The sequence below is a fragment of the Pongo pygmaeus genome, chromosome 16, assembly GCF_028885625.2.
Source record: "Pongo pygmaeus isolate AG05252 chromosome 16, NHGRI_mPonPyg2-v2.0_pri, whole genome shotgun sequence".
Taxonomy (NCBI): Eukaryota; Metazoa; Chordata; class Mammalia; order Primates; family Hominidae; genus Pongo; species Pongo pygmaeus.
The window spans coordinates 25160828-25174643 of NC_072389.2; the positions used below are offsets into that span (position 1 = coordinate 25160828).

At 36.7% G+C, this 13816-nt stretch overlaps 1 pseudogene; it reads left to right on the forward strand.

Annotated features, from left to right (window-relative positions):
• Nucleotides 1-13816, forward strand: part of LOC129028714 (programmed cell death 6-interacting protein-like) — a 100993-nt pseudogene that overhangs the window by 62778 nt on the left and 24399 nt on the right.

A 13816-nucleotide genomic window follows, 5' to 3' on the forward strand; every position in this document is an offset into this window, starting at 1 on the left:
CCTTTTGCTCCTTGTATAAATGTCTCAGTCTTGCTTTCTTAAATAAATTTATATTTTTCTTTACTTTTGTGAGTTCTGTCACTTCCTGTTTCATATTCTTTTGCTATTTGGCTATCACTCGCTCTGGTTTGGGCCATCCAGTCCTCTGTTCTTTTGGTACTGTCATTGTGTTCTTAAGTGTTTTAGTTTAGTTTAGTTTTTAGCATGCTGTTTTCATCTACTTTGCGGCACTATTTCTTTGGTGAGCTTTCATCATCTACTGGAAAGATGTACTGCTTGTTTTCAGCTTTTTCCTTATTTTTTTTTGTATTGAGAGATGAGTTGCCTTTTCAGTTACTTATGTTTGAATGAGATTGATTTTGCTGGAGGTTCCTGTGTGGGGAAATGGGCAGGGTTAGCTTTACAAGCATCATTGTGTTAAGGGCTCCCTCCTAAGGTCCACTTCTCTGGCTCTTAAAGCCTACCCTGGATTAGGAAGAATCCCACTACCTCTGTACCTGTGCTTCCCTGAATTCCTCACAGCCTTTGCATTTCAAGTTGATGCATCTACTTTTCGGGTTTATATTTTGCTGGCATTTTCCGAGTGCTTATGCCCTTTCTTCTCCCTCCCTACTTTTCTGTTGTCTCTTTCTGCTTCCCCTAGAAACCCTGTCTTTTTAGTTAATCTGTCTACTTCTCTTTCTCAGCAGCTCTCTTGGGATGAGGCCCCTCAGCATCACATTTTTTTCTGTGATCCCCTGGTGGCATGAGAGGGGCCAGTTGGCTTTGCCTTTACCATCACCTGGCAAGGTTTTCTCATCCTGTTTTGTTGTTTTCAGATTTGCTGAAAGTAGTTTGAACTTAGGGTGGCAGCCTTGGCCCTTCCCTGTCTTCCCCTCTGTGTATAGAGCACCTGCGGTTCTGGTACTGGTGTTTGCTATTTGGGGGAGGGTTCAACCACATTTACAAATCAAATTTGATTTACAAATTTAAAAAGTGATTTAAATTTGTGCAATTTCCCATTTCCTAGTTTACACTGAAGGGTAGCTTTTGTTTTGTTTTGGTTGTCTTTCTCTAAGCATGGTACCAGCTTTGGAGGTTAAGATTTGTATCATGTTAAGGAACTATAATGTCTATTTTACTAAGATTTTAAAAAATCAAGAATATTGAATTTTATCAAATACTTTTTCAATATCTATGGAGAAATTTGATTTTTTAACTTATTATTTTGGAGAATTATATAAGTAGATTTTCTAGTATTAAACCATTTTTGTATTCTTGTAATGTTGGTGTTTTAGACTTGCCTTATCTCTTCATCTGGTCATTTTATAGATGTAGATGCTTTCTATATGCCTGAGAATATAATATATTCTCTATTTGTGGAGTCTAGTGTTCTCTATGTCTGGTAAACCAAACTTGTTAATTGTGTTGCTCAAATCTTCTGTAATCTTACACTTTTTTAAAATCTGGTCCAGCCATTGCTGAGACAGATATGTTAAAATCTTCCACTTTGATTATGGGTAAATGTATCAATTTCTCATTATAATTGTTGATGTAGATACTATTACATGCAAAATATAAGAAATTTTACATCTTTCTGGCAAATTGGCAAATATTAAAAGATCATGTGTTATATTTATCCCTAATAATGCTTTTGGCCTTATTGTCTATTTTATATGGTGTCACTATACCTAATACCACCTAAATTTTATGTGGCTTATGTTCATTTTTTATAAGGCCAAACTTAAAAAAAAATTTCTTACTGATGTTGACATGTTGTTCACTTCCTGTGTTGTTGGATAATTTTTTTCAGATCCACCATTTCACTGAGAGTTAGGCCCTTTGAGGTTCCTGCCTTCATGTGAAGGAGTGAAAGAGGTGCATCTCAATTCTCTGTGTTGTGTGGTTTCAAGACCCTTGTTTCAGGTCTCCATGAGGGCCTTTAATAAGTTTTAACTGCTAATTTTTTCGATATAGAAATAACCCAACAGCCAGACAGGGCACAGTGGCTCATGCCTGTAATTCCAGCACTTTGGGAAGCTGAGTTGGGCAGATCACTTAAGATCAGGAGTTGGAGACTGGCCTGGCCAATATGATGAAACCCGATGTCTACCAAAACATACAAAAATTAGCTTGGCGTGGGGGTGCACACCTGTAATTCCAGCTTCTTGGGAGGCTGAAGTGGGAGAGTTGCTTGAACCTGGGAGGTGGAGGTCACAGTGAGCCAAGATCGCGCCACTGTGCTCCAGCCTGGGTGTCACAGAGTGAGACTCTGTCTGAAAAAAAGAAAGAAAGAAAGAAAGAACCCAACAGCCAGCTTTCTTCAATGTCAGTTTATACTGATTGGCTCATGGATTTCTTTTATTATCTTGATAATTTGCCTGGGTGTTTATAGGGATAGCTGTTGGTATTATCCTTCAGTTTTCAGGTATTTTGTGATCGGAGAATTTCCAGGTAATCCTGTCAGCCACGTTGCTGGAAATGCAAGTCTTCGAATTAAAGATTTTTTTGTTGAAACCAATGCTTAAATATTTGGTGGGGAAAGAGAAAGAAAATCATCTCCCTCTTTTTTTGTTGTTGTTGTTGACATTTTTCTTTTTAGCGTGCAGCAGAACTGATTAAAACAGTGGCGTCTCGCTATGATGAATATGTTAATGTGAAGGATTTTTCTGACAAAATCAGTTGTTCCCTTACTGCAGCAAAGAAGGATAATGACTTCATTTATCGTGATCGAGTTCCAGACCTTAAAGATCTAGATCCTATTGGCAAAGCCACACTTGTGAAATCTACCCCAGTCAATGTACCCATCAGTCAGAAATTTACTGGTATGTCAGTTATTCAGACACACTTTAATCTCATTTTTCTCTAGTTTACTGTGTTTTTCCTAGCTAAAAATCACATAATTGCTGTTGTATGCTTTGAATATAATTTGTATTCATGTTATTTAAAATGAATATGAGAATAAATATTGTATTGTGTCAGTGCAATGTTAAGATGGAAAGTAAACAATAATAAAGCATATGTAAAGTATACAATAGTTAGAAGACTTGAAACTGTGTGTTTGATTAACACTGTAGCACTTGTCATTTTGTTAACATTTGTTATTTAAGACGCTGCCATTAAAAATAAAGAAATATGGCCGGATGTGGTGGCTCACACCTGTAATCCTAGCACTTTGGGAGGCTGAAATGGGTAGATTGCTTGAGCTCAGGAGTTAGAGACCAGCCTGTGCACCTGGCGAAACCCTGTCTCTACCAAAAAAAAAAAAAAAATTAACTGGGCGTGATGGTGCATGCCTGTGGCTTTAGCTACTCTGGAGGCTGAGGTGAGAGGCTCGCTTGAGCCCAGGAGGTGGAGGTTGCAGTGAGCTGAGACCGTGCCACCATACTCCAGCCTGGGTGACAGAGTGAGATCTTTTCTCAAAAATAAATAAATAAATAAATAAATTAATTAATTAATTAATTAAATGTAAAAATAAACCACAAAAATATTTCTTTTTTTTTTCTTTTTTTATTTTTTTTGAGACGGAGTCTCACTCTTGTTGCCCAGGCTAGAATGCAGTGGTGCTATCTCCCTCACTGCAACCTCTGCCTCCCGGGTTCAAGTGATTCTCCTGCCTCAGCCTCCCAAGTAGCTGGGACTACAGGTGCCTGCCACCATGCCCAGCTAATTTTGTGTTTTTAGTAGAGACGGGGTTTCTCCATGTTGGTCAGGCTGGCCTGGAACTCCCGACCTCAGGTGATCCACCTGCCTCGGTGTCCCAAAGTGCTGGGATTACAGGCATGAGCCACCATGCCCGGCCTATTTCTTTAAACATGTAAACTTCTGGAGTGGTATTTGTATGAGATAAATAAATGTTATTATATTGTAGATGTATACAAATGTATACAACAGATGGTAGCCTCTAGCTGAGATCCCAAGGAGAATATTCTGTTACTGAGAAAGGGTGATTATATGTTTATTTAGCAAACACAAAGAGTTTACCATGTGCCAGGCACTCTTTAAGCACTTTACAAATATTAGCTCATTAGTTTTCACAAGTGCCCTGAGATGGGTACTGTTATTATCCCTATTTGATGAGGATACTGATGCACAGAGTGGTTAAGTAATTTCCTCAAGGTCACATAGCTAGGAAGTGTTGGAGCCAGAAATGGAATCCTGCTGCCGTGACTCATTCAATCAATTTTTTTTTTTTTTTTGAGACTGAGTCTTGCTCTGTTGCCCAGGCTGCGGTGCAGTGGTGCAATCTCAGCTCACTGCAACCTCCGCCTCCTGGATTCAGACGATTCTCCTGCCTCAGCCTCCCCAGTAGCTGAGACTACAGGCTCCTACCATTACACCGGCTACTTTGTATTTTTAGTAGAGATGGGGTTTCGCCAAGTTGGCCAGACTGGTCTTGAACTCCTGACCTCAGGTGAGCCGCCTGCCTCAGCCTCCCAAAGTGCTAGGATTACAGACCTTAGCCACTGCTCCCGGCCCCTCATTCAGTTTAATCAACAAATGAACAGCGTCACTGAAGATCCCTCAGACTCAGTGATGAACACATCTGAAAAAGTTAAAGAAAATTAAGTTCAAAGAAGAAACTTTTCATTGTCACCATTGTCCGTGAATGTAGTGATCTAAACATGCTCTTTATCATTGTGCTTTAAATAGTGATTTCGTTTTGATCTTTAAATGTCAATAGACTATTGATATTTTGATCTTTAAATATCAAATATGTATGGACTATGTGAATATTGGAAAGAAAATATGAACAGTCACTTTTACAGTCTGGGTTTTTGTCTTAAAATTTTGTTGTAATTTCTCTTCCTAATTTTAGATCTGTTTGAGAAGATGGTTCCCGTGTCAGTGCAGCAGTCTTTGGCTGCCTGTGATCAGAGGAAAGCCGATTTGGTAACAGATCAATTGTTCAGATGAGAGAAGCCACCACTTTGGCAAATGGGTAGGTAGAGCTTAATTTTAGAGCCTAAAGTTTTCCGTTTGGTTGTTCTTTAGTTTATGAACATTTTAGTTTCTGAGCTTAGAGCTAAATGTCAAGAGTATATAAAATAGAAAATGTAGACACACACTTACAACTATTTTTGGTGGACACTGTATTTATGAAGCTTTAGCAAATATAGTTGGAAGAAATTATAGAAACAAGGTGAGGATATTTGACTAAAAATTTGTATTTTAAGAGATATTTATTTGGGGGAAATGAGAAGTAGAAATGAACTCAGATACATGGTACGTTTAGTGTTCTGAACCGATTTTTGTTTCTGATGGATTGAATACTAAGAAAATAATTCATTGGTTTAAAAAAATTGTAGGTATATTTTGCACACACAAAATACGCCTATTCTAAGTACACAGTTCAATTATTATATGTATATGTGTGTGTGTGTGTGTATATATATATTTTTGTTTTGTTTTGTTTTGTTTTGTTTTTTGGGACAGGGTCTTATTGTCACCAGGCTGGAGTGCAGTGGTGTAAACATTAAACATGGCTCACTGCAGTCTCAACCTTCTGGGCTCAGGTGATCCTCCTGCCTCAGCCTCCTGTGTCGCTGAGGCCACAGGTGCAAGCCACCACACTTGGCTAATTTTTTGATTTTTTTAAAGAGACGAGATCTCACTTTGTTGTCCAGGCTGGTCTTGAACTCCTGGGCTCCTGGTCTTGAACTCCTGGGCTCAAGTGATCCTCCTGCCTTGACCTCCCAAAGTGCTGGGATTACAGGCATGAGCCACCGTGCCTGGCCATTTAGTTAGTTTTGATAAATGTATGTACCCATGTAATCGGCACTATGATTAAGATAGAGAACATTACTGTTACCCTAAAAAAATTGTCTCATGCCCCTTTCCCAGTCCTTCCTCTTCTGGCCCCTGGCCACTATTGATCTGCTCCCTGTCTTAAATTTCGTTTTACTTTTTATACAGTTTAAAATACGTGTAATCATTCTAGCATATACATATACAGTACTTACAGTATGTACAGTATACACTTAGAATGTGTTTTGCTTTCTTTCACTTAGCTACTGTTTTTGAGATTCATCTATGTTATGTGTATCAATTTGAGTCTTTTCTATGGCTGAGCAGTATTCCATTTTATGGTTATAGAGCAGTTTGTTAACTCACCTGTTAATGGACATTTCAGTTTCTATGAACATTCACATATAAATCTTCGTGTGGACATATTTTAGTTCTCTTGGGTAAATACTTAGGAGTGGAATTGTTAGGTTGTGTGGTTAGCATATTTAATTTTATACAAAATTGCCAGGTTGTTTTCCAAAGCGGTTGTTCCATTTTATATCCTATCTGCACTGTTTGAGAAATACAGTTGTTCTGCATCCTCACCAATACTTGCTACTGTCAGTCTTTTTAGTTTTAGCTACTTTAGTGTGTGTGTAGCAGAATCTCACTGTGATTTAATTTGCATTCTCCTAATTACTAATGATACTGAACAGCTTTTCATGTGCTTACTAGCCATTCATATCTTTTCTGTAAAGTGTCTATTGGAATCTTTTTCTCAGTTTTTAAAACTGAGTTTTTCTTAATATTTAAAAAGTTCTTTACATATTTTGGAGGCAAGTGCTTTGTCAGATACATATAATTGAGAATATAGTTGACACTGAACAACATAGGGGTTATGGGTGCTGACCCCCCTGCACAGTGAAATCTGCATATAACTTCTGAGTCCCCAAAACTTAAGTACTAATAGCCTGCTGTTGACCAGAAGCCTTACCGATAACATAAACAGTCAATTAACATATATTTTGTATATGTATTCTATAGTATATTCTTGTAATAAATAAGCTAGAGAAAAAATGCTATTAAGAAAATCATAAGGAAGAGAAAATATATTTACTATGATTAAATGGAAGTGGATCATCATAAAGGTCTTTGTCCTTGTCTATTTCATGTTTGAGTAGGCTGAGGAAGAGGAGGAAGGAGGGTTGGTCTTGCTGTCTTGGAGCTGGCGGAGGTGAAAGAGGTGAAAGTCCACATAAACATGGACTCACATAGTTCAAATCTGTGCTGTTCAAGGGCCAGCTGTATTTCTCTCGTAGTTGGCTTGCCTTTTCAAGTTTTCAGTTTTGATTAATGCATGGATTTTACCATCATTTTTCTTTAACAAGAGAGGAATGTAAGTTTACTCTAGCATATGATAAACAGGCAGTCTGAGATTTTACAGAGCTTGTTTTCTGAGGAGTTCATTGTATTACATCATTTCATTTGCCTTTTTGTCTTTACATAGTGGGTAGGGATATTGACCTCCCTTCCACATCATGTAAATGAAATAACTGAGGAATTGTTATTGTGCTACAAAACTGAGAACAGATGAAGATTCTGTAATGAATACTTAGATCATCTATTTTTGTTGACATTTTGCCTAGGTGATGTGAAATTATAACTACTGATTCTGTTGAAGGAGAGCAAAAAAGAAAAACATAACTATTTTGTGTATTGTTTCTGACTTGTTAGAGATGCTATAACAATCAAAAGTATAAAAGACTGCTTTTTTAGGATAGAATTTTTGACTTTTAATTACTTAGACTGAAAGAAGTTTGAACTGTAAGCCAACGATACCTAATATATTTTAATGCGGTCATAGTTTTTCTTATTTTTTGGCTTTTTTTTTTTTTTCGAGATGGAGTCTTACTCTGTTGCCCAGGCTGGAGTGCAGTGGTGAGATCTCGGCTCACTGCAACCTTCGCCTCCCAGCTTCAGGTGATTCTTGTGCCTCAGCCTCCCAAGTAGCTGGGATTATAGGTGCTCACCACTACGCCTGACTAATTTTTGTATTTTTAGTGGACATGGGGTTTCACCATGTTGGTCAGGCTGGTCTCGAATTCCTGACCTCAGGTGATCCCCCTGCCTTGGCCTCCCAAAGTGCTGGGATTACAGGTGTGAGCCACTGCACCAGCCTATTTTTTGGCTTTTAATTCTGAATTGTGAACTTAATTTTTTAATGATTTTGGTTTAATTTTATCAATCACTGATTTTTTTGTTTTTCTGTTAATCTTTGCTATGTTTTTCATTGATAGGGCTTATCCAGTTTTTCTGGGTGCTAACTCCATTGCTGTTGATTTGGTTATAGAAGATTAAATTAAATAAAGTAAATATTGATGAGGAGTTAAATTGTTTTAGACTTCAATATAACATAGTATCTCATTTTTTCAGGGTGCTAGCTTCCCTTAATCTTCCAGCAGCAATTGAAGATGTGTCTGGAGACACTGTACCTCAGTCTATATTGACTAAATCCAGATCTGTGATTGAACAGGGAGACATCCAGACTGTTGATCAGTTGATTAAAGAACTGCCTGAATTACTGCAACGAAATAGAGAAATCCTAGATGAGGTATGTTTTATAAGATTTGCTTTTCAAGTATAAACACTGTGAACCCTTGATGTCCAGCAGGGATTGGGACTGGACACTTCCTCATGCTAGTGTTCACGGTGTAGTTAGTATTCATCACTTTGGTGAATTTACTGTGGCCCAGAGCCTTCTCTTTAGCATAAGAGAAATTCTGGTTGAGTGAGAATGGATTTCATTCTTATCTTAAGGGTAAGTGAGTACACATTAATGAAACTCAAATGAGCACTGTGTAAAACTAGTATACTATGAGAAATCAACTATCATACAAACTGTTCAGTCTTTGTAATTATTGATTTATTTGATACATAGCATGTAGCAAGATTTTTCTTTTTAATTTAATTTGTCTTAACCTGGAAGGTTAAACCCTTTAATTTATCCCTAATTTCTTAAAATATATTAAATATATTTATTTTATATTTTTTATCTTATAATTCCAATATCTGTAGTTTTTGTGAGTTTGATTCTACGATTTGTAATTTTTGCTGATTCTTGGTTATGGTGGCTTGTTTTCTGTTGTGTTCAGTTTTTTTGTTACTGTTTTTTAAAACTTTAAAAAATAGTTTCAGATTTACAGAGACTTTGCAAATTTAGTGTAGAAAGTTCCTGTATATTTTTCACCTAGCTTCCCTGAAAGTTAAAATCTTATGCGGTCATGGCACATTTGTTAAAACTAGGAAATTGACATTGGTACAGTATTATTACTCAGATTTTACCAGTTACTCCACCAATGTTCCTCCTTCTGTTCCAAGAACCAGTACAGAATACTGAATTGCATTTAGTGTTCAGTGAGTTTTGATTGTGCATTCATATTTCCTGTAATTTATTGGTGGGAATTCATTGAGATCTGGGTTTAAGGTGAATTCTAGAAAGAATTTGTGTTTGCTTCTGCCATAAAAAGGCATTATATACCTGGCACCTCCTCAAACTTAAGAGGTTTTTTCCTTTCTTTTATAATCTTTTAATTATAGTAGTAATTTATCTTAGGACTTTGTGTCACACAGATAGTGTGGTTTCTAGTCCCAAGTTCAGGCTTTTGATCAGGAATCTCAGATAATACTTCCTTTTTTTTTTTTTTCTTTCTTCTTTACAGCCAAGATCCAGACAGGCATGTTTTCTTCTGTAGGGCAGTTTTCTGTTTTAACTTGAGAATCACCTATTTGGAAGTATACCAGTTTGAGGGTGGAGAGTGCTTTTGATCTGACCTCTCACCTTTTATTGTCCCTACCTATGTTTCTTCTTGAATTTTCTAAATTCACAATCCAAGTCAATGGTGAACTACACAGCTGGTGAACTATGGATGGTGGGCCAATGCTGGCTTGTGGCCTACTTTTGTGTGGTTCACTAGTTAAGGATAATTTTTATCTTTTTTAGAGCATTGTCAAAAAAGAAGAATTCTGTATGCCATAGACTGTGGCCCAGAAAGCCTAAAATATTTACTCTGTGGTGTTTGACAGAAGTTTGCTATTCTTTGTCCTAAGCTATCAGGGATTGTGATATATTGTTGGTGCTAGCACTGTGTCTACTGGTAGATTAGTATTTCCTTGTGTTTCTGGCCCCCAACTATCCTGTCATCTTATCTACTCGTTAGAAGGCACTTAAAAATATATTAAACATAATTTTCTGTTTGTTGTATTGGAATGAAAGTCTAAATCTTTTATTTTTTAATGTAATCAGTTTTCCCCTTTGTTTTGTTTATGGCTTCTATTTATTTATTTTAATCTTAAAACTCTTTTTAAATTGATATATGGATGTAAATAGTCTCTTATTTATTCTTCCTTTTTTTTTTTTTACTGAGAAACGTGATAGCTAATTCAGCCTTAAATTTATAAGACTTTTTGTTAAATGCATTATAACAGATGTCTGCAAGAAAAAAGTCGATTTATATTCTAACCTAATATTCCCATCTCACCAAATTCTCACTTATATTGTGTATGAACATTTATTAAATGCATTAAATTTTTTATACCAGAAATGACATTTCAGGGTTCTTTTTGCTTCCTTTTAAAGTCATTAAGGTTGTTGGATGAAGAAGAAGCAACTGATAATGATTTAAGAGCAAAATTTAAGGAACTCTGGCAAAGGACACCATCCAATGAACTGTATAAGCCTTTAAGAGCAGGTAACAATGTGTATAAATGACCTTCATTTGAATAAATTCCCAATTTGGACCCACATTTTTGCTTGATTAAATTAGGCTCAGTTGTAAATTCATTTTTACCGAAACTGTTTTTCCTCAGTTTTAGTATAAAGATTTTTAAAGTTCACAAAAGTAATCTGCCAATTGTCAGAAGTACAGATTCTTAAGAAGGGTATAAAGTGAAAAGTTAAAATGGTCCTCCAACTTTCATTTTCTGTTCCAAGCTCTGTGCATACTTTATTTTATTTATTTATTTATTTATTTTTGAGACAAGGTCTTGCTCTGTCACTCAGGCTGGAGTGCAGTGGCAGGATCACAGCTCGCTGCAGCGCCAACCTCCAGGGCTCAGGCAACCCTTCTACCTCAGCCTCCTGAGTAGCTGACACTGTAGACATGTGCTACCAGGCCCAGCTAATTTTTGTATTTTTTGCAGAGATGAGGTTTTACCATGTTGCCCTGGCTTGTCTTGAACTCCTGGGCTCAAGTGATCCACCTGCCTCCATTTCCCAAAGTGATGAGAGATCAGGCTTGAATCACCATGCCTGGCCCCTGCGCATATTTTAAAAACACAAATGAGAGCATATTGCATTTATGGCTTTGTAATTTTTTTTTTCATGTAGTAGTGAATCCTGGGTGGTAAAAAAAAAAAAAGAGCTTTAAGTTATTTTGAGGCCAAATTTATGCTTCTTAATAATTTGATGATGAAGATTTTGTGCTTGCTGAGGTAAACGCTGTTGTCATGGTGGCTGGAGATTAGTTTTATTTATCTTCGTAAAAAGTTTGTATATTATTGAGATTTTTCTAAAAATCTTTTTTTTAAGTCACATTGCTATTTTGAGAGAGGAATACTTTTAAAATAAATGGACCAATTTTTGGAGAGAATGATTTCTTCCTACATTCATGAGTTGTAGGAAAAGATTAATATTAATTAGCTTTTATTTGGCAGATAGTAACCACCAAATATATCTTAAGGTATAGCTATGCTTTTCATTTTATAAGTGATTTTGTCATCTTTCCAAAAACGAGAACACAAAGACTGTTAGGAGCTGTTTTTATGATTAAGTGAATTGGGGTCTATAGAAGGGGAAGATATGTAAAGTTGGAGACTAGAACTCAACATATAACCAGCCTATATACGTTGCTGTTAGAATCACTTCTGTGCTCTGCAAACTTTTATTTTCTCCCAGAGGGAACCAACTTCAGAACAGTTTTAGATAAAGCTGTGCAAGCAGGTGGACAAGTGAAAGAATGGTGCCCATCTCATCGTGACCCCATCGTACTTTTGTGTAAGCCAGAGCCTGAGCTGAGTGCTGCCATCCCTTCTGCTAATCCAGCAAAGACCATGCGGGGCAGTGCGGTGAGAAGGGCACTTTGATGTGGGTTGTCATCTGCTTAAGAAAACCACATTCAAGCCGTTTTATATAATGAACTGCCAATTTCTTATTGTCATCTTTAAAAAATGCAGAAATAAATTGGGGTTGTTATATTTAAAGTAGTATATAGACTGTGTAATAGGTAATTATACTAGTATTAACTATCCTGTAATAGTAACTTCCATTTATTGAATGTCCTTTATTGAACTAAATTTTAGATACTTCATAGGTCAACAGCATTTAATTTGGGTTTTATAAAAGAGAGAAGCTTGGAAGTATGGAAATATGGCCAGATACACAAATTCTTTATTTCTTCCGTTATTCTGTACTCCCTTCCACCTTGTTTCCCGGGACTGCCTTTGAAAGGAAGATTGACAAGGCGTGCATGTTAGTAAATGGATAGCTCCATCATGCTGTTTCTATCATGACAGGAAAGAGAAAATTGAATAGTAGGGCATCGGATTTGGAAAGTCCTAAAAGAAGAGAAAGTGCAAGTATAATTTAGTGGCCTATCACGGGGAGGTAGGGTAAGTTAGTAGGAAAAGATAGAGGTCCCACATCTCTGCACAGGAAAACAAGCCAAAGGGCAAGAAATACTGCTGAAAAATTCTTGAAAAAAGTGAATTTCCTGGGATAGTAAGTTCTGAAAAGTATGAGTTTTGTTCCTTATTTGTCTTTCCATAGAAGCATTTTATATATTTCATATATTTATTCCAAGACCCACGGGATATCTGCTCTGTGTAAGGCACTATGGTAGGTACATTGGAAAATTAACATACAAATTATACACAGGCTTTACCCTCAATTTATGATCCATTGTGGAATATTAGTCATGTACAAGGATGACTGCGATATAGGGAAGAAGTTTAAAAATGTCACAGGGAAAGTATAGAAAGTATGCTATGAGGATTTAGATGAAGTACTTAAATTTCAGTAATTTGGAGTAGTTCTCTTCAGAAGCTTCTTAAGAGATTGGCACATTATGAGAACAGAGTGGATAGGCAGAAAAAGTAAAGGTGTAGGATCGGAGAAGGGCTGAGTAGTGGCTGTGTCTAGAGAGTTATCCGAGGTACAGAGGATCTGCAAACACAGCTTTTACTCCTCATTTCTCGTGACAGAAGGTTTATAGACATGTTGAGAATGGCTGGAATCTGTTTGTTTATTATTTATTCACCAAGTGTTTGAAGGCCGACTGTTCCAGAACAGTGCTGAGCACCTTGGTCCCTAACATAAAGAGGCAAAAAACTGCTCTGGGTTACCTTTAGTGTAGGGTAAATGCACAGGTACTGGGCATCTCTCAAAGGGAAGAGAAGGCTACGTAGTTGAATGTGCATTGAACCTGAATCTAATGGGGGAACCCAATGGAACAAGGAATGTGAGTTGTTGCTTTGAGGACATAGTGGAGCAAAGGGAGGTGGTCAGAAGATTAACTTGTGAAGACCAAAGAACCCGAAGAAGAAACTGCAGATCCTTGGAACAGCAATACATTCTGGTACCTTTTTTATTTTAGAAGAAGATCTCTGTTTAGTACTCTCTTTGTATTCTTTTTGGTGTCTTGTACGTGACTCAGAATTATGTGGCTTTTGTCCTTTGATTCTTCTGCTTTCAGTAGAAAAGTAAAAATGGTTTGTGCTAAGCAAAATCTGCATTAGTATGCACTGATTTGTTGATATTTTATTCAGTTGTATCAGTTTTGTTAATCCTTACTTGTGTTACACAGGAGAAAGGAACTTTTATAGTCAATATGAAGTAATTTTATGGAAGCTAGATTTCTTGATGGGGTAACCACAAAAATTTCAGTACTATCTATATATTCGTTTGTCATGTGCCTTAATCAAAAAGGCAAGCAGCAGTTTATCAAAGCTATTAAAAACTCAGTTTTTTTATTGCTGATTAGAGTGATGCAATGTACATGTTTTATTAAAAAGTCCAAGTTTGATGGTAGGGCTGTTTTTTCTTTTATTGTGAAGA